We start from the raw sequence: 19,926 nt of genomic DNA on the forward strand, positions 1-19,926 counted from the left end.
CCCCTCCAGCCTGCGGGGACGAGTTGCAGAATCTGTGATGTTTACGACACGATTGAGCTCCTCTCTTTCAATAGTGACCTTTGCTTAGGTTGAATCATTTCCTTTGGAAATAAAAGAAAATGCCTCCATTGTTTTGGACGAGTTTTCTTCATCGTTGAAAAAATCTTGCAAAACAACTTTTCTCCCACTGGGAAGCCTGAAGCTTCCTCTCGATTCGGTCTCCGCGGACCGGAGCAGACAACCGCATCATGCTGTGGGAGAACTCTTGATTTACTGGGGACGTTTTCACGGAGGAGCTGAGGGCACCCTTGGACCTCCCCCCACCCACCCCCCACCCCCCCCATTTCGCAGCTGGGAGCTGAGATCCGGACGGCCTCCAAGTGCAGTGCTCGGGGCTGGGCGGAAGGTTAGTCGCCAAGCTGGGAAGGGGACCGGCCTCCCGCCACCTCCTCTAGTCCGACTTTGCCAGATGACGTGGCGTGGACAGTGAGCACCTCACCGGAACCGTCTCCGGTGCGGCCGGGGGGGCCAGCTGGTGCGCCCACGAAACGCCGGGCACCTTGGCATCAGCAGGTCCGGGGTCGGATCCTGCCTCGGCCGGTGTCAGCTGTGAGGATTCTGACACGTCCCTGAACCTCTCTGTGCCTCAGTTTCCTCCTCTGTAAAATGGGGGGCTCACAGTGAGGACTGAGCGGGTTAATTCACATAAGGCGCGCCAAGCAGCGGCTGAACGTGAGAGTGAGCGTCGTTCTTCTGGTCCCCGAGGGTTTTTGCACTGACCGCTCTGGGAGGCTGTGTGCTGTGCCCGAGGGACCGGACCCTCTCGCCCGGGCGACGGTGCTGCTGTCCCGTCAACAAATGTGAGGACCGATGTTTGGGACCTGGGGGCAGAGGGAGGGCTCTCTAGATGGGCCATTTCTGAGCATTTTTGCTCAAAGGGCAGCCATTCATTTGGCCCCTCACCAAACCATGGTGACAGCTGCCAGGGGGTTTCTTTGAGGCAGTGAGGGGCCAGCTGGGGACCCTGGTAGCCACCAGCAGACTCTGGGACTGGGGATAGGGTTGTAGCCCCAGCTCTGGCCCCGCCCAGCGTGCCCTGGGACATGGGGGCTGGCACCTCTGTCTTCCGGCCCCTCGCGGTGCTACGACCTGGCCTCATTTGACCCTCTCTGTTCCCGGCAGTGAGGGCTGGGGGCTGGGGACGCTGACTCTCCAAGGGCCCCGCCCAAGACCGTGGTGCGAGACACCTGGGGGGGGTGCCCCCCATGGCACCCCGCTCCCTGCACCTGGCTCTCCCTGCCCTCCTCCCTCCCTCCATCAGCCAGCCGCTCTGGTTTCTCCTTTCTAGCAGAAACCCATCCCCGGCTCCCACCTCCGCCTGGACGCGGCTGAAGCCTAGGTCTTTGGACACAGTGACCCTTCCCGGACAGCGGTGGCCCACAGTGGCTCGTGAGCGACCACTCTCAGGAAACTGAACTGATACTCCGCACGACTTCTTGGGTGAAAATGCCCTGCCCGGGGGGAATGACCGGCTCAAATGACGGAAATTTCCGGCGCGCTGGCGGGCCGGCCCTCGGGGAAGTGGAGGCAGAGCCTGAGCGAGGGCCGGCTGGGCAGCCGGGCCCGACTCCGTCCCTCCACCGACGACGCGGGGCGGCAGGTTGGATTGAGTGCACTTGAGGCGCCCCAATCCGGGTGTTTCCTTCTCTCGGGTGGGGCCCGGGGATCTCCCCGGAGACTCAGCTCTTGCCCTGCACTCTTCCTACCTGCCTGAGGGATCCCAAGGTACCTAGAAAGTTCCCTGCCGCCCCGGCTCCCTTCCAACAGCTTTGAGACCCTGCAGGCCTCCTACCCTCACCTGGGCCTCCACCTTCCTGTTCAGGGAGCCGAGGCCACAGGTGCAGCACATGCCGCCGAGCCGCAGGGTCTCCGCTCCCTCCCTGCAGGCCCCGGGCTGCAAGCCTGCAAGGCAGCCGGAAGAGGCCGAGGAGGAAGGGGACCCCGGAGGCCAGAGGACATCCTGGGCGCAGAGGTAGGGGACCCCAGCTGGGTTAGGAGGAGGCCGTGGGCACGGGGGATGGGGGACCCCGGCTGGGTTAGGAGGAGGCCGCAGGTGCTGGGGACGGGGACCCCGGCTGCATCAGGAGGAGGCCACGGGCACAGGGCTGGGGGACCCCGGCTGGTTTAGGAGGAGGCTGCAGACGTGGGGGACGGGGACCCCGGCTGGGTTAGGAGGAGGCCACGGGCATGGGGGGTGGGGGACCCCAGCTGGGTTAGGAGGAGGCCGCAGGTGCTGGGGACGGGGACCCCGGCTGCATCAGTAGGAGGCCACGGGCACAGGGCTGGGGACCCCGGCTGGTTTAGGAGGAGGCTGCAGACGTGGGGGACGGGGACCCCGGCTGGGTTAGGAGGAGGCCACGGGCATGGGGGGTGGGGGACCCCGGGTGGGTTAGGAGGTGGCCGCGGGCACGGGGGACGGGGACCCTGGCTGCGTTAGGAGGAGGCCTTGGGCATGGGGGGTGGGGGACCCCGGGTGGGTTAGCAGGAGGCCGCAGACGTGGGGGATGGGGACCCCAGCTGCATTAGGAGGAGGCCGCGGGCATGGGGAACGGGGACCCCAGCTGGGTTAGGAGGAGGCCTTGGGCACAGGGGATGGGGGACCCCGGGTGGGTTAGCAGGAGGCCGCGGGGGACGGGGACCCCGGCTGGGTTAGGAGGAGGCTGTGGCTGCTGGGGACGGGGACCCCGGCTGGGTTAGGAGGAGGCCGTGGGCGCTGGGGACGGGGACCCTGGCTGGGTTAGGAGGAGGCCGTGGGCACGGGGGATGGGGGACCCCGGCTGGGTTAGGAGGAGGCCGTGGGTGCGGGGGACCAGGCTCCCGGCCTGGTTAGGAGTTGGCCATGGGTGCAGGGGACGGGGACCCCGGCCTGGTTAGGAGGAGGCTCCCGGGACGCGGGCGTTGGGTGCCGATGCCAGACCCAGCGCAGCCCGCCCTCCACGTGTCCCTCCAGCTCTCCCCAGGGACTTGCTTCCTTTCTGGTCCCTGAAAGTTGCACGAGGGTCATCGTAAGAACTAAGTGACTCACCACAGTCGCGGTACTCGGGACAAGGCCTGGGACACGGTGGTTCGTACTTTTGAGGGATGAGGGCATAGCCATAGCACACTGAGGGAGACCGTACGGCCTGGAAGGAGATTGCGGGTTCCCGGTTCAAATCCCGGCTACTCTGTGTCCCCCTCGACTGGGCCAACGCACACACAATATGCGGGGTGGGACCTACCGGCAGTCGCCCGCGGAGCCAGCTCGTGTAGTGTGGACCACGACTGCCATTACGCTCGTCTGCTGAACGACAGCCAGGTCGGGCTGACTGGCCGTCCCCGTTTCCCCGGATCTGTCGTGGCTGTAGGACCTTATGTGCCGGGACTCCCTCGGACGGGGCAGACTGGTGGCCGGTCACCCAGGTACCGTGAGAACGTAAAATCGCCTCGTTTCCACCATCTCGACACCCCCTGCCTTACACAGACAGAAACGGGGATTCCGGGATGGCACGAAATTCGCCCCGATGACACGGTGGCCCCAGGACCTGAAGCCACCCCGCTTCCTGTCCGGCGTCTTTGCTGGGAAGCGGCTGGTTCCTGCCGGAAGGCTGACTCGTGGTCGCCTGAGCTCATCCCCTCCCCGTTTCCCAGTTGTGTTCTGTGCTCACCGTGTGCACTTACACTAGCCTCACAACTAGCCCGTGGTGTCCGGATGGGGGAGGAGGTGGGGATTGCCTCCCGGGAAGGCCCGTGAGCCACCGTCACCCTGGGGACACCGGGGCCAGTCGTGTCGAGTGAGTGGCCGTGGCCACAGCGACGCCACCTACCCTCTTTCGCCTTCCTCTTCCGAGCGTGTGGACGGAGAGACGCAAAGCCTCCCGTCCCTCCACCCACGTGCCCTCGGGCCGGTGCTGGGCACCCGGCCCCGTGACCCTGTGACTGGAGCCAAGCTGGGAGCATCGGGGCAGCTGGGTCCAGGCAGAGGCTCCCGGGAGCACAGCCCCCCAGGCCCACACGGCGGGCCGTCCCGGGGCCCGCGGCACCGCCGCGGGGGGGGCCGCCAGGAGAGACCGCTGCCCTCTCACCGGGTCCCTACCCCCTGCTTCCCCGGAACCATCTTCAGACCCTCATCCTCTTCCCGTGGCAGGTGGGGGTGGCTGGAGGCTGGAGACGCCAGGCCGCCGGTGCCGACTGCTATCTGGGTGATGCGCAAAGCAACGGCTCGGGTCTCTGGTCCGGTGCATGTGTGGCCGAGGCCCCCCGAGGCCCCTCCAAGGACTCAATAAAAATAATACTAATAATAGCAATACGATGACGGCGGTGGCGATGATGAATTGCATATTACACAGTGCTTCATACTGTGCATTATGCTACGTACACGTGTGTCTAACCTTCAGCACGACCCTACCGCGAGGCCGCCGTGGGGGGACCCACCCGGGCTGTCGTCTCCTGTTGCGTTCCGTATTTCTGCTCACGTGGAAACTACTGCAAAGTAAAATCACGTGGCTTTTTTTTTTTTTTTTTTTTAGCCATGAAAAAGCTGGAGTGAGCAGGGAAGAGTGATAAAGAAGAGAGTTCTGGAAGAAGCCAGAGGAAGGCTGCCTTGCTGAGCTGACCAGGTGAGAGGGACGGGAGCGGCCCCCAAGGTGAGGGCTGTGCAGTCAGGGCAGGACTCAAGGCACTTGAACTGGATTAAGAACACAGGCTGGCAGGGGCGCCTGGGGGGCCTCAGTCGGTCGAGCGACCGACTTCGGCTCAGGTCACGATCTCGCGGTTTGTGGTTTGAGCCCCGCGTCCGGCTCCGCGCTGGAGGTGTAGAGCCTGCTTGGGATTCTCACACGCTCTCTCTGTGTCCCTCTCTCTCTCTCTCTCTCCCTCAAAATAAATAAATAAATAAATAAATAAACTTAAAAACAAACCCCACAGGCTGGCGTGGGGGTCTGCACTCTGGGTAGAGCACAGGGTGGCTGAGCCAGAGCCCCCGAGACGCTGTTCCACGCTGTGATTCTGGACGTGGATGAGGGCACAGTCCAAGGACGCCGTAACCCGGAGGGGTCTCAAGGGCCAGCAAAGAAAGAGCAACTTCCAGAACATTCCCTCTGTTCCCTCGCTGGAGCACAGGCAGAAGGTGCCTGGAATAATTTGTAATCTACAGTTTTCTTACCCGTCCCCGGGTTTTCCCCTTTTTCGTTAATAACAGAACAGGGATGAGTAATTTTATCTGACTTCATAATGACATCAACTGGCCCTCCTCCTAAGAACCCTTGTCTGCCGACCGCCCTTCAGGGAAGTCTGTTTGTATTTATGTCTCATTTATTCTCCCCCCTGTGGCTTGTGGCTTTCCGGGAGAGAAGTAAATTCTGCTTTAGGGGAAGATGGAAAATTCGGTTGTTCAATTGGCGATAAATCCCGTTTCCTCTCCTTTTTTCCAAGACGAGTTTTTCAATCACACGTTAGGGACGGTCGTCACGGGAGAAACACGAGGCCTGCGGTCTTCGTGCCTCGCCACTTTCTGTGGGTAACTTTTTGAGCCGTTCTTACCTGGGTTTTATTTTAACACCATCGACCTCCTCTGCCGTTAGGTTCACCTCGCCAGAGCGTCCGCGTTCGTGGGTCCCTCAGCTCTTCACAAACAGATCCCCACTGCTCCCTTTGTCACTTTGCATCACGCGTGGCTGCTTTGGGGATATTGACTGATTATCCTCGGCTGGGGTCGTGGGGCTCCCTCCCACCACCGGGCCTTTGCACGTGCCTCTGGCTTTGCCAAGAGTGCCTTTCCTTTCACTCTGGGCCTCGGTGGATTAAGCACAAGACCGGCCCTGCCCCTTTCTCCCAGAAACCTTCACAAGCCCCTCCTTGAGGTGGTGACGCGTCCCTCCTCTGGCTGTGGCAGTCTCTGTTCACCTCTGTCACACACTGTGGCGACCCGTGCTTGTGGGAACTGTATAGACGGGGACTCTGGCTTTGTCTTATTCATCCTTGTAGCCCGCGGCCTTTATGTTGTGCAGGGCAAGGAACCCAACAACCATGACTCAATAAATACCTGTTAATGAAATACAAATATCCAAGGAATCAATTTGCTACGTCACCTTCTCCGGGAAGACTTCTGTGATCCTTCCAACCTGGGAGGCTTTTCCCCACACGGGCTTCCTTCCCATTCTGTCTGTGCCTCCTTCTTCCCCCGACCCCTTTCTCCTTTTCTGTTCCACGGCGGGTAGCCGGGCACTTAGGAAGTGCTCGGTAAGCGGTCACTGAGTGACAGTTAGTGGAAAACTGCACTGATTTTGTTTACAGCAGCGTGGAAAGAATCTTTCTGGGATATTCCGGGTACTGGCATCTTTTCTTTTTTTTTTTTTTTTTTTGTCCTTACGTTGTCAAAACCGATATTCCAAATGTCCCTAATATTCCACGGAAGAGCATTAATTCTGAGACCCGATCGCCTGTCTGGGTAATGTATTTACCTTTCACTGGTTGTACAGGCTCACGGCATTTGCTAGTTATTGTCGTCTGTCGTTGTTGTCTTGAGGCCCGTAGAATTTTCGGAGCCTAGAATGTGAGGGTCGGTGGAGCCCTGAAAGGTCGCCTGGTGTTTTTCGGGCCACCTCATGTTATAGACCAGGAAACCAAGGACTAGAAAACCAGAATATTTCATGAGGACAAGTCAGAGGCCAATGAAGTGGGTCTCATCTGTCCTCACCTTCTACGCACAGACATGCGCTCTGCTCAAGCCTTAATCGAGGCCACCGCGTCTCATATGAAGGGACCCGGTGGCTTGGGAAGCCTTCACGAGTGGGTCCAGGAGGGAGACCTGGCTTCCTGTGGGGCCGCAAAGCCCACCCTCTCAGGGCTCTCAGCCAGCCCGGGATACTGGTCTGTGCTCCACGCGGGGCACCCAGGAGCCTTGGGAAACACTCGGCCCCGCTACACCCTTGATCTGATCCTAATACCCAACCCCCCCGCCCCACTGTCGTGCCTGACTCGGTAGAAGAATCTTCCAGAGATGTGGGAACGTTGCGTGTTAGGAAGGACCGTTCAGAAAACACGTATAGAATTCAGGAAGCTTCACTGCTACTGTTTTCGCCGGGTTGGAAGGTCCATGAGGATGACGGCCTGACCCCATCGCGTCCCAGCACCAGTGATGGCACCTAGTAAAATACCACCCAGCGCATATTTGTTGCGTTGGAATTAAGTTAAGAATGTGCACTTCACCAACTTGTTGCTCAAAACTGGAATGACGCAGGGGCGCCCGGGGAGGCTCAGTCAGTTAAGGGCTGGCTCTTGATTTCGGCTCAGGTCATGATCTCATGGTTTGCGAGTTCGAGCCCCGCATCGGGCTCTCCACGGACAGCACAGAGCCTGCTTGGGATTCTCTCTCTCTCTTTCTCTGTCTGGCCCTCCCCGGCTCACGATCTCCCCCTGCCCCACCCCCCCAAATAAATAAACATTAAAAAAATGATGATACAAAGACCCCCATGCTAGGGTGCTACATAACTCAGTAAAGGAAGATAAACATACGGGAGAAAAAATATAAAAACCTGAGAAGGAAGAATATAAAGCAGCCTGAGAGTAGGAACCAGCAGGGATGGGGGTACCGGGGAAACTGGCTCGTATCTATTAGGTTTCTTTCTTTCTTTTTAAAAAAAAATTTTTTTGAGGTTTGTTTATTTTTGAGAGAGAGACAGAGACAGAGCACGAGCCGGGGAGGGGCAGAGAGGGAGGTGGGGAGACACAGAATCTGAACCAGGCTCCAGGCTCCGAGCTGTGAGCACAGAGCCCGATGCGGGGCTCAAACCCATGAACTGTGAGATCGTGACCTGAGCGGAAGTCGGACACTCAACCGACTGAACCACCCAGGGGTCCCTATTAGACTTTACTCCTAATAAGAAAGAAAGAAAGAAAGAAAGAAAGAAAGAAAGAAAGAAGAAAGGAAAAGGAAAGAAAAGAAAAGAAAAGAAAAGAAAAGAAAAGAAAGGAAAATTAGAGAAGTAAAGCAAATACGACAAAATGTATTTATTCTGTGCGGTGGGCACAGGGGTGCTATATTCACCTCTGTGGTTTTCTGGGGGGTTAAGACATGTTATAATACTGCAACTGTGTGATGAAAGCATGTTAGTTTTACTCTTAGCCCCGGGGTCGGGGTTTCCAAGACCGTTCTCAGGTTCAATGATTCAGAGGGACGCACGGAATGCAGAAAAGCAGCTTTCCCTATGGCGTGGGGAGGCAAAAGGACGGGGGAGGGGGGATCAACAAAAGACAGGAGTACGTGGGACAGCGTCCGGGAGACGAGGCATCAGTGTCCGGTTGTCCTCTCCGGGGGGTCGTACAGGAGGCCCTTAACGCTCTCAGAGATGAGGCGTGACAGGTGACATCAGGCACCCCGGCCAGGGAAGTCCACCTGAGTCCTGCCGTCCGGGGTTTAGCAGGGGTCAGTGACGGGGCCATGGAGCCCCTCCACGGCTGACCTAGGCTATAGTCCCTGGGCCTCCAGGGCTCCAAGAGATACGGTGTGGCCAGAGGCCCTCCTCATAAATCACGTTGTCAACATTAAGCTATCTGGTGTGGTCCAAGGTCCCAGGTATGCAAAGATACTGTTATCAGGCAGAACATTCCAGGGACTCCTACATCAGGTCATGCCACACTGAGAAGGGCCGGGCCCTTCTCTGGAATGTGCAAGATTGCACCTCGTAAGCCTGCAGAGTTAACCCTTTGTTGCACAGCCAAAGAGAGACGTGAGGCCTCCACCTGGACCTGGAAAGGATCCTGTGACCCTCAGGCAACCATCTGTCTCCAGGCTACAGAAAGTCTGGAGACACTGGGGTGTCTGGTGAACCTCCCCTCACTCCAAACCCAGGAAAATGGTCTCCGGAGGGACCGGTGGAGAGCTAGGCTTGTGTCTCCTCAAGTGCCAGAAACCAAGGGACTCATGTTAGATTCGCACCTGGGAGATCTAACGTGGGAACCTCTGGCGTGGCTGCTCTGGCCCCAGAGCTTTGGGACCTCAGCACGTGCCCGGGTTGTCCTGGGACCAAAACACAGGGGCGTGTTTCTGGTGGCCGGAGGGAGGGAGCCCACTGAGGACTTTCTTAGGTCCTGGCCAAGGTGAGTCCAACAGGGAGCTGGACCACAGGGTTCTCAGAGGCTCGGGAAGGAGCTGTAAGCAACAAGTCAGAAGAAAACACATCAACCCAGAAATGGGAAGTGGAAGGTTTGGGAAGGACCCTTTTATTTTGTTTAATTTATTTATTTTGAGAGACAGGGAGAGAGAGAGAGAGAGCAAGCGAGAGAGGGGCAGAGAGAGAGGGAGCGAGAGAATCCCAAGCAGGCTCCGTGCTGACGTGGGGCTCGAACTCACGGACCGTGAGATCGGGACCAGAGCTGAAACCAAGAGTTGGACGCACAACCGACTGAGCCCCCCGGGCGCCCCCGAGGAACCCTTTGAAATGCCACGGAAGGGGCAAGAGTAAACATCCCACCCTGCTACGCCCAGGGAAAGAGGAGGCCAACCCACGAGTCATCCGTGGGGAGATTTCCCGTCTGTTTTCTGCCCTCTGGAGAGCCAGAGACCCGTGCACAAGACCTGTGGGGAAAAACAAGAGAACAGGGTCGGGGGAAACACCCCGTCTGGTTCAAAGCTGGGGAAGGAGGGACACCCTCAACCGCGAAAGCAGAAGTTCTAATTGTTAAGGACACCGCGGATCGTAATTACGGCGTGGGGACTGTCCTGGAGGACAGAGTGACAAGAGCAACTTTTGGGCTCCTTTTCCCCACTCTGTGCTTCGGTTCTAGTATTTTCTATTGATCTGTCTTCACCTGCACTTAATTCTGTTCCCTGCTGTGCCCTTCTCCTGTAAGGCATTCTATTAAGTACCTAACTTCAGATGTTAGGTTTCATATTTCTAGAATGTTCTTTTTTTTAAGTTGTTTAATATGTATTTTATTTTTGAAAGAGAGAGAGACAGAGCATGAGCGGGGGAGGGGCAGAGAGAGAGGGAGACACAGAATCTGAAGCAGGTTCCAGGCCCCGAGCTGTCAGCACAGAGCCCAACGTGGGGCTCGAACCCACAACTGTGAGCTCATGACTTGAGCCGAGGTTGAACTTAACTGACTGAGCCACCCAGGCCCCCCAAGAATGTTCTTTAAAAATATATTTTAGGGGTGCCTGGGTGGCTCAGTTGGTTGAGCGTCTGACTCTTGATTTGGGCACAGGTCATGATCTCACAGTTCGTGGGAGTGAGCCTGGCATCGGGCTCTGTGCTGACATGTGGATGCTGCTTGGGATTCTCTCTCTCTCTCTCCCTCTCTCTCTCAAAATAAATAAATAAACATGAAACAAATTTAAATATGCATTTGAGTTTCCTATCGAAATGTCCATTCTTTTCACCCATTTTCCCTCTATTTTCCCAAAAACACGAATCAAAAGAAGTCCCTGTCTCCTACCACGTCCCACATCGGGGTCGTCTCAGACTCCGCAGCTACTGACCGTTTCATTTCTTAAGCACTGGCTTCCTTTGCGTGTCTGATATTGTATCATGTGCAAATATTGGACAGGGCAGATTACAGGGGCTCCGGATCTTCAGATTCCTTTAGAGAGTGTCTGGATTTGGTCTTGCACACAGCGTGGTGGCAGAGGGATTGCCTTGGTCGTGCTGAGACATGAGCATTGGTTTTGGCTGTGTGAGGACGGGTCTTTGCAGTTGTACCCAGCTGCTGGGGCGCAGCCCTTCCTGCTACTGTGCGGTCCTTGCTTCCAGGGCGTGGGCTTTCTGAAGTCTCGGTCAGGGGCTCAGGGGCTACCCAAGCGTGTCTGCTCTGGCTGCTTCCGACCTCTTCAGGTCTGCACGGTCTCTGAGGTCTTTCTCAGCTCTGCAGCCCCCTGCCGACCCGGGGTTTCACCCTACCCCTGCACAGGGCAGGGTTCGGCCCAAGATGTGACGGGAACATGTTGGGGTTTTTTTGCAGATTTTTTTTACTCCTTATCTGAGGCTCTGTTCTCACAGGTGCACTGACCCACAGCCCAGCAGCCCGGGCAGCCCCAGGCCCCGGTCTGCGAGGCAAGACTGCTCTCCGCGTGCACCATGGTCTGGAGATAATTTATGAGCCCCAGCTCAACCCTCCGATGTTCCCTGCTGCCCACCTCCGTGCGGAGCCCACAGAAGGCAGAGAGAGACTGGAGGGTGAATCACATCCCAGGATGCTCGGTTATTCCAGAGCGACAGCAAGCCAGGCTCAGGGAGGAAGTACGTGTGACGAGAGTGGTTTTCATGTTGCGGGCTATCAGGATACTGGACTCTGGCATCGGGAATGTAGGAAGATCTGAAAAGACAAAACAAAGCTGGAGAAATGTTCCCGTTGAATGCTTACTGGACTTCACAAATTAAGGTAGAAACTGTGCACTTAGATGTTACTTCCAGATTTAAATTTGCAGAGGGTAAGTTTCCAGCATTCAATTAACACACAGAGGGTGTAAGGATTGAACTTCTTCTCTATCCTCTGAAACAGAAGAGAGCAAAGGGTCTGAAAGGCAAATTTGACAACCAACTCAAGAGCACAAGGACAAAAAAAGGAAGGAAGGAAGGAAGGAAGGAAGGAAGGAACAAAGAAAGGAAGGAAGGAAGAAATAAAGAAAAGAAAAAGAAAAGAAGAAAGAAAAAAGGAAGAAATAAAGGAAGAAAGGAAGAAGAAAGAAAAAGAAAGGAAGGAAGAAAAAAGGAAAGAAAGGAAGAAAGGAAGAAAAAAGAAAGGAAGGAAGGAAGAAAGGAAGGAAGGAAGAAAGAAAGGAAAGAAGGAAGGAAGAAAGAAAGAAAGGAAGGAAGGAGTAAAGGAAGGAAGAAAAAAGAAAGGAAGAAAGGAAGAAAGAAAGAAAAAGAAAGAAAGAAAGAAAGGAAGAAAAAAGGAAAGAAAGGAAGAAAGGAAGGAAGGAAGGAAGAAAGGAAAGAAGGAAGGAAGAAAGAAAGGAAGGAAGAAAGGAAGAAAGAAAGGAAAGAAGGAAGAAAGAAAGGAAGGAAGGAAGGAAGGAAGGAAGGAAGGAAGAAAGGAAAGAAGGAAGAAAGAAAGAAAGGAAGGAAGAAAGGAAGGAAGGAAGGAAGGAATAAAGGAAGGAAGAAAAAAGAAAGAAAAGAAGAAAGGAAGAAAAAAGAAAAAGGAAGAGAGAAAGGAAAGAAGGAAGGAAGAAAGAAAGGAAAGAAAGAAGGAAGGAAGAAAGGAAGGAAGGAATAAAGGAAGGAAGAAAAAAGAAAGGAAGAAAGAAAGGAAGAAAGGAAGGAAGAAAGGAAGAAAAAAGAAAGGAAGAAAGAAAAAGAAAGAAAGGAAGAAAAAAGGAAAGAAAGGAAGAAAAAAGAAAGGAAGGAAGGAAGAAAGGAAGGAAGGAAGAAAGGAAGGAGAAAAAGAAAGGAAGAAGAAGGAAGGAAGAAAGAAAGAAAGGAAAGGAAGGAAGAAAGGAAGGAAGGAAGGAAGAAAAGAAGGGAGAAAGAAGGGAAGAAAGGAAGGAAGAAAGAAAGAAAGGAAGGAAGGGGAGAAAGGAAGGAAGAAAATCGTAGGCAACAGTTCAAAAAGGACACTGCTTGTTCACCACGAGCGTTGTAGTAATCTCTGACTTGTAGGAGTATATAGATGAATTTTGATCATTCCTAACAGAAATATGAGCAGAAGGAATGAACAGGATGCTTAAGTTTAAAAGAAATGCAAATGGCCAAAATCATAAGACAAACCGTTCAAAGAAAGGCGGAATAAAACAATCGTTTCAGTCGGAAAGTGTAGCATGGAAACGAAGCGTGGAACGCTTTCAATTAGCTGTCAACTCAATGTGCGTGTCTCCAAACGGGGGGATTGCTTAAATAAATGACGGTGGCTCACAGAATGGTGTGAACAGGATCCTCTCCTGACAGAAATGTCACCATTTGTGTGGGTAGATGCGGGTGTGCATGTGCGCGGGCTGAACGGCACGTGTCGCTGAATCAGCGACCGTTGACCCCATAGTGCCCTTCTGCTGCCCGTATTTACCTATGATAACAAATATGTATCGAGAAATCAAGAGTCAGACGCTTGGGGCGCCTGGGTGGCTCAGCCAGTTGAGTTTCTGACTCAGTTGGGGCTCAGGTCACGATCTCACGGTTCACAGGATGGAACCCCGCGTCGGGTTCCACGCCGTAGGGAGAGCACGACCAGAGCCGAAGTCGGACGCTCAAGCCACTGAGCCGCCCAGGCGCCCGCCCCACCCCACCCCCCCTTACATGTCCAATATCCCCTATTTATTTATTCACCTGCCGCCATTCCCATCAGCTCTTCAACTACCTTCACTCGCCTTGGCCCTTGCTCCCACCGTCTTGCTTGGCCGGCCAGGCGCCCATCCCGGCCTGCCCACTCCTGGCGTCTAGCTCCCCACGACCTGGGTGTTTCTGCACGGGAGCACACAGACTCCGGGCGACACGTTCAGAGGAGCTCGGCCCTTCCAGAGGCTCTGTCGGCTCCTTTGCCGCTGTTCTCGGGACCGCTGCTGAGCGGCGCTGTCCTGGCAGCAGCTGGTTTGGGGCCGAGAGGATACACGGAGCTGGCTGATTGCATCCGGGCAGTCCTCCTTCCTCCCCAGGAGGCCACGGCCGGGAGTTGCCGCACAGGTGGGGGGACTTCGTACATGTCCCCTTGTGGAACTTACTTGTGCCTCCAGACCGTCCAGGCCCAGCAAAGGCACTGTTTCGGTCGCGGGCCACTGTCGTGCCCACACCACCTCACGTCTGGGGGCATCGCCAGCACCCAGATCCTAATGGCAGTTTTGATCCTTCCGTGACTCACGTGTGACACACACTCTCACCCGGGAGCCCGCGGCACGCCAGGACCTGCCCTTCCAGAGGGAGCTGGGCCCGCTTCCGGAACGCGGGGGGCGGTGCCAGACTTGACCTCACACGAACTCCCTACTTACATGAAGTCCACGGGCACTGTGCCAGGAAGTCCCCGGGCACCGTGGAATTTGCCGGATCACGTGGCCCTAGTGGCAGGGCTGTTTGTATCACAGTCCGGAACCCAGGGCACAATCCTCTGTGCTCCAGGCTCTGGCCAGGAAGCCTGTTCCGTTCTGGCAGCTGAACTCAGGCTCTCTCATACGACCATGGAAAGACCCAGAAGGCACGTGGACAAGGAAGGGGGGAGCAGAGACGCCAGATCGTGTCCGCCATGTTCCCCTCGCAATTACTACGCTTTTGTGACCATGTCTGTGTTAGCGCCAGCCCGTCTCTTTCCCCCTTTGAGGATACAATTTGCCTTTTGAGCTCTGTCCCCGGGAATCTGATTTCATGTAGGCACCACCTTGAAACTAAATATGCTTCTGTTTACTGATTGCCAGGACACAGACGTGCTCATTCCTTCCAAGATATCTTTTAAATATTTACTTGCTTGCACGGAGGACTTTAGAGGTCCTCAGGAATGTCAGGTTAACGTTTTTCCCACCATTGCTTTTTTTTTTTTTTTTAACGTTTATTTACTTTTGAGACAGAGAGAGAGAGAGAGAGAGAGAGAGAGAGAGAGAGAGAGAGGGCATGAACAGGGAAGGGTCAGAGAAAGAGGGAGACACAGAATCTGAAACAGGCTCCAGGCTCTGAGCTGTCAGCACAGAGCCCGATGCGGGGCTCGAACCCACGGACCGCGAGATCATGACCTGAGCCGAAGTCGGACGCCCAACCGACTGAGCCACCCAGGCACCCCCTACCCACCATTGCTTTTAAGCGTCCAGGCCAGTATTCTCCAATAGAAATACAATATGTTAGTGTAAACTTTCTAGCAGCCACCTTACAAAAGGACAGCAGGAACAGGTGAAATGGATCTTTAAAAAAAATTGTTTTTAATGTTTATTTACTTTTGAGAGACAGAGAGAGACAGAGCGTGAGCAGGGAAGGGCAGAGAGAGAGAGAGAGAGAGAGGGAGACACAGAATCCGAAGCAGGTTCCAGGCTCCGAGCTGTCCGCACGGAGCCCGACGCGTGGCCTACAGACCAGCAGCACGGGCATCGGGAAGTTGGGAGTGCATCGTCTCAGACGTTAGCCGGACCTGCTGAGGTTTGACAACTGTTTCCGGGGGCTCGCAGTTTGGGGCAGGGAGCTAACACACACATCGGAACGGCCACAGAAGGACAGGTGACGAGTCAGGACGAGAAGGTGCTTGAGTACAGGGCCTCGCAGGTGGGGGAGGTCACCTCCTGCTCGGGGTTACGGAAGCTTCTCAGGAAGGAGGCACAGGAGGATCTGGACGTTCACGGGCGGAGGGAAGCTGCTTTCACAGGAAATACTTGCTGGGGTGTCTTTGTCAGGACGCTTGTTGGCAGGGACTGAGATCCCACCTGTCCTGGTTGAGGCAGTAGGAGAGGTGTTCGGCTCGCGGATCCAGAGAAGCCTCTGGAACATCAGGAACCACGGACGCCCCAACGGCCGGCTGTCTTTCTCTCTGATTTTCCCTACGTCACTTCCATCCTCTTTTATGCTCAACTGGCTTCCTCGACACGACGGAAACAGGACCGCAAAAGTGCCTGTCCTGTACGTGCATCCCGCACCATCCAGCACCAGCGAGTGACACCCCAGATAGCTGGTCCTCAAGCCACAACAATATGCGAGAAGGAGAAGCAGGTGCCCTTGGAAATGAAATGAAAAAAATCCCCAAGAAGAAGTCACGTTCATTTGTCCTGATCCAACTCCGGGTCAAGCAACAGCGACCAGGGCGTGTATGGGCGTGAGGCTCCAGAGAGACCCTTGTGCCCGGGACCGCGGGGCCGGAAGGCAGAGCTGCTCCCCAGACAACAGGGGGTTGTGTCTCCAGGGAAGAGGGAGGGAGGGATCCTGGGCAGAGGCGCCCCACTCCATGCTGACCTCTGACCTTGCATCACCCGCGTCTCTCTCCTGGGCTCAGTGCCGCCCGTCTGAGGGTCACCGCTGCCCCGGCGGGATGTCCCCCGTGCACCTGTGCCTCGGGTGCTCAAAATCAACTCGACCACCTCCTCCGGTCTATCCAGTCTACTCCCCCCCGCCCCTGCCGCTGGGTGCCCGGCCAGCATTTCTGAGTCGTGTTCAACTGACCCTGCTCCCCCCCACACCCATCTCTCAGCGTTATCGATTCTACCTCTGGAACATTATCTACTTGGTCTTGTCCTCCTTCTTCCCTGCTCCACGGCCCCGATTCAGAATTCTCCCAGCGTCCCTTGCTCCAGAGCCCACACTGGCTCACACAACACCCCACAGCCGTCTACAGCACCAATCTAATGACTTCGTTCTGTGCTTTGTGATCCCGTGACAACCATGAGGCATTAAGGCCATTTATTTATCTTTTTGATGTTTATTTTTGAGAGAGAGAGAGAGAGTGAGCTAGTGGGGGAGGGGAAGGGAGAGAGGGAAACACGGAATCCGAAGCAGGCTCCAGGCTCTGAGCTGTCAGCACAGAGCCCCATGTGGGGCTCGAACTCACAAACTGTGAGATCATGACCTAAAACATCACACATTCCTTCAAGAATCCCTCGGAAGGCAGGGCGTGAGTCACTAAGCCTCTGCACACGGGTCAGCCTGTCTCTGTCTCTCTGGACCTGTGGCTCTGGAGTTCACGCCATACCCAGGTGTGGCTGGACTGGGAACCTCAGGAGGTCAACAAGGAGCAAGTACGAGGACTCGTGAGTGGCATTGAGGGAGCACTTGATGTTGCTAACGCGGCACAGGTTTTCATGCTGATGCTTGGCGGCCCGCGATGAAAAGCTGAGGAGACAGGTGTTTGCGTTCCTCTGAGGCTGGGGACTGGCTGGTAAGGGGAAGGATGGCCAAAAAGAGACACTTCCTTGAAACCCACCCAATCGTAATGTCTTCTTCCCTCCCTCTTAGCCCCCTTGTTCCTCGTGGACCGTGCGTCTGGTGCAAATTTGTTCACACTTTCCACTCTACGTTCTCAGAATTTATTGATCTATTTTTTTAAAAATCTATCCTCTTTCCTCGTTTGACAGAGCAAAGGGAAAGGCATTTTTCACAGTTTTCCAAATGCTCTGTGCCTCAAAATCTGATGGATGAGTGATTCCTTTAATAAAGAATACATAAAAGGGGCACCTGGGTGGCTCAGTCAGTTAAGCGTCTGACTCTGGATTTCGGCTCAGGTCATGATGTCACGGTTCACGAGTTCGAGCCCCGGGTCGGGCTCTGCACTGACAACGTGGAACCTGCTTGGGATTCTCTCTTCCTCGCTCTCTCTCTCTCTGACCCGGTCCATCTCTCTCTGAAAATAAATAAATCAACATGAAAAAAAAATAGAGATGATGTAAGAGAACAAAATAAACCTTATCTCGTTAGACTTTCAAAAATAAAGCGGGGTTTCTTAGTCACCTGTGATTGTGATCCTTCTGCAAACATCAAGGTGCTGTGAGGGAAGGGACTGGGCTTCCTGGGTCTCTACTCTCAGCTTGGGGGTGAAGGTGGGGGTGGGTGGGTGAAACTCTCCCTTCCTCCACGGACCGTCTCGAAGGGGAGGAATGGCTGGAAATTGAGCCGGAGTGATTCGGTAGCAGATAAAGAAGAAAGTCTGACCATCAGAGTCTCTAAATAACCCTGCAACCAAGCCCAACAGCTGGCTGAAACAGCTGAAACAGCATGCTGACACCTGGCTGGGGAAGGAATGCCCTGGAGAGGGTCGGGGTGGATGTTTAGGTCACGGCGGCAACGTGACCTGATCAGAATGGCTTTAGCTTGAATTTAGAAGAAGAGCAAGACAGACGCCCAGATAAGCCTGTGGAGCCAGTTGCTGTGGAGGGAAGGTTTGACTCACACAGGAGGCGCCTCGTGATTCACAGAGAAAATTATTTGGAAGGGGCTGGAAACGGCGCATGCAGCCTGGGCTGCCGACATCGTAACGCACAGTTCTCTGGTGATAACATGCATTTGAGGTCGAGATAGAGGGTAGTAAATGCAGGCTTCCAGGATCGGGTGACTTGGTGTGATAAGAACTCAAGATAGGACTACAGGGAGTAAAAGGGGCAAACTTTTTTAAAGTTATTTTTTATTACTTTTTAGGGGTGCCTGGGTGGCTCAGTCAATTAAGCGTCCAACTTCAACTCAGGTCACGATCTCGTGGTGCGTGGGTTCGAGCCCCGCGTCAGGCTTTGGGGCTGACAGCTCGGAGCCTGGAGCCTGCTTCAGATTCTGTGTCTCCCTCTCTCTCTGCCCCTCCCCCTTTCATGCTCATGCTCTCTCTCTCTCTCTCTCTCTCTCTCTCTCGACAAATGGGGGGGGGGCAGAGACAGGAGAACTGACTGGTGCCCCATCCAACTATTTTTAAATGACCAGTTGGAAGGGAAACTGGAACAGGCCTCCAGGTGCACAGAGCACAGCCACGGATTGAGGGCCATGGCACTGGGCCCCGGGGGATGTGATGACAACGGAGGCAAATATGCTTTCTGCCCTCACGGAGCCTACAGACTAGTGGGGAGGGCGTAGAAAGTAGGGCGCGTTTAAGGAATTGAGGTGCCCGGGATTCAACACCGATCCCGTCCAGACTCCCGCCTCAACGTCTCTCCAATAAACAGATCGACAAGAGTTTGGCGCCCTGGTGGTTTTCGTCGTCAAATTAAGAGCACAACTGCCTTATTGGGGGACATAGCAACCATCGAAATCTGGCCGGGGAATTGGGGATACGTACCAACACTTCAACAAAAGGTAATGTTACTGTGAACACTAAAGTCCTAGTCCTTGATTTAGGGATTGTTGACCTTGAAAGCGTATATCCCTCACCCCTGATTTTTTTTTTTTTCCTTTCTCATCTATTCAGGCCGAGGAAAACCTTGTCCTCGCATTTCACACTCGGATGGATTTCTAAAAGACCCAGTCTCTCTTAAAATTTTTAAAAAGTGTTTACTTATTTTTGAGAGAGAGAGAGAGCATGAGCGGGGAAGGGGCAGAGAGAGGGGGAGACACAGAATGAGAAGCAGGCTCCAGGCTCCGAGCTGTCGGCACAGAGTCCGACATGGGGCTCGAACCCATGAACCATGAGATCGTGACCTGAGCTGAAGTCAGACACTTAACCCACCCAACCACCCAGGCATCCCCACCCCACCCCCCCACCCAGCCCCCAGGTCTCTCTTAGAACTGCCAGTCGGTGGCGGAGGTCACGCACCATAAAGCCAGGCAGACAAACAGTGCTGAGGTCAAGAAATTCTCTTGACTTACCAAAACTCTTAAGAATGCCTCTTGCGGTCGCCTGGGTATCTCAGAAATTAGTGAGATGCAAATTATGTGACCTGCCTGTTTGCGTCAGGGGTCCTTGCCATGCTTCAGGGCTTATCTGACACAAGCATACCATAATTACAGGATAGCTCTGGGGACTGGCTTCAATTAGCCAACCGCTTCTCAGTTATCATTATATTATCCGTATTTATAGCATTTGACATTCTCACAGTGCTCTTTAATCATATTGCATGTGGGGTGCCTTCATCTAAATCTTTCCACATACTTGGGGTACCAGATGTTCCTGTCCTCTGCATCTTCCAGGTGGTAAAACAGAGCACACGGCCGTGTCCGAGGACAGCCGCCAACAGTTACAGTCTCGGGGCACTTGGGCAGGTGGGTGGCGGTTATTTTTTTTAATGTTTGTTTATTTTTGAGAGAGAGGGCAGGGGAGGGGCAGAGAGGGGGGAGACCCAGAATCCGAAGCGGGCTCCAGGCTCCGAGCCATCAGCGCAGAGCCCCTGACGCGGGTCTCGAACTCACGAACCGTGAGATCATGACCTGAGCCAAAGTCGCACGCTCAACCGACCGAGCCCCCCAGGCGCCCCTGGTTAGTGGCAGTTAAACATTCAAACCAAGGGCGCCTGGGTGGCGCAGTCGGTTAAGCGTCCGACTTCAGCCAGGTCACGATCTCGCGGTCCGTGAGTTCGAGCCCCGCGTC

The 19,926-nt window shown here is 54.9% G+C and overlaps 1 long non-coding RNA gene across 4 annotated transcripts; it reads left to right on the forward strand.

The window, feature by feature from the left end:
- Positions 1-202: 202 nt before the first annotated feature.
- On the forward strand, positions 203-18,920 carry LOC113601987 (uncharacterized). Of its 4 annotated transcripts, XR_008298911.1 has the most exons (6): positions 203-860; positions 1,349-1,785; positions 1,947-2,032; positions 4,566-4,655; positions 18,569-18,698; positions 18,811-18,920. It is a non-coding gene; the product is annotated as an uncharacterized LOC113601987 (long non-coding RNA). The 4 variants fall into 4 exon arrangements; XR_008298910.1 differs by having other exon boundaries at positions 203-1,785; XR_008298912.1 differs by having other exon boundaries at positions 203-1,449.
- Positions 18,921-19,926: the final 1,006 nt, after the last annotated feature.

Source organism: Acinonyx jubatus, chromosome B3 (assembly GCF_027475565.1).
Source record: "Acinonyx jubatus isolate Ajub_Pintada_27869175 chromosome B3, VMU_Ajub_asm_v1.0, whole genome shotgun sequence".
Lineage (NCBI taxonomy): Eukaryota > Metazoa > Chordata > Mammalia > Carnivora > Felidae > Acinonyx > Acinonyx jubatus.